Source organism: Myotis davidii, unplaced genomic scaffold, assembly GCF_000327345.1.
Source record: "Myotis davidii unplaced genomic scaffold, ASM32734v1 scaffold251, whole genome shotgun sequence".
In the NCBI taxonomy this organism is placed as follows: Eukaryota; Metazoa; Chordata; class Mammalia; order Chiroptera; family Vespertilionidae; genus Myotis; species Myotis davidii.
In genome coordinates this window covers 544,988-545,296 of record NW_006282378.1, presented here as the reverse complement: position 1 = coordinate 545,296, position 309 = coordinate 544,988, and positions in this window count along the sequence as shown.

The window sequence follows — 309 nt, the reverse complement described above, 5'->3', positions numbered from 1 at the left end:
CTCTCTCTCTCTCTCTCTCTCTCTCTCTCTCTCTCTCTCTCTCACACACACACACACACACACACACACTCACACGCTCACACACTCACACACAAACCCCAGTGCATATGCAACCTCTTGAAAGAACTGTCTTTCCCCACCCGTGTATCTCCAGCTCCTGGCACACAATGGGAGTCCGATAAAGCTCTGTGGGTGAATGAGTGCAGTGCTGGAGGCCCAGGGAAAGGAGAATCAGTGAGCGTTGCGTGTCTGGTGCAACGGGGCAGAAAGGAACAAGGAGGGGGTTCACACACGCTCACTTCCAACACT